This window comes from Ailuropoda melanoleuca, chromosome 8 (genome assembly GCF_002007445.2).
Source record: "Ailuropoda melanoleuca isolate Jingjing chromosome 8, ASM200744v2, whole genome shotgun sequence".
NCBI lineage: Eukaryota > Metazoa > Chordata > Mammalia > Carnivora > Ursidae > Ailuropoda > Ailuropoda melanoleuca.
Window position 1 is genome coordinate 34,393,217 of NC_048225.1, and position 590 is coordinate 34,393,806.

The window sequence follows — 590 nt, forward strand, 5'->3', positions numbered from 1 at the left end:
ACAGCACCCTATCCTGATTAAATCCTGCAGAGTGTAGGGATAGAAGTTACATTCCTCAATTTCATAAAATCTATCTATGAAAAGCCTATAGCAAATATCATTCTCAATGGGGAAAAGCTGGAAGCCTTTCTCTTAAGATCAGGAACACGACAAAGATGCCCACTCTCGNCTCTCGCCACTATTATTCAACATAGTACTAGAAGTCCTTGCAACAGCAATCAGAAGACAAAAAGGGATCAAAGGTATCCAAATCGGCAAAGAAGAAGTCAAACTGTCTCTCTTTGCAGATGACATGATACTCTATATGGAAAACCCAAAGGAATCCACTCCCAAACTATTAGAAGTTATAGAACAATTCAGTAAGGTGGCAGGATACAAAATCAATGCCCAGAAATCAGTTGCATTTCTATACACGAATAACGAGACTGAAGAAAGAGAAATTAGGGAATCCATCCCATTTACAATAACACGAAAAACCATACGTTACCTTGGAATTAACTTAACCAGAGATGTAAAGTTTCTATATTCTAGAAACTATAAATCACTCTTGAAAGACATTGAAGAAGACACAAAAAGATGGAAAAATATTC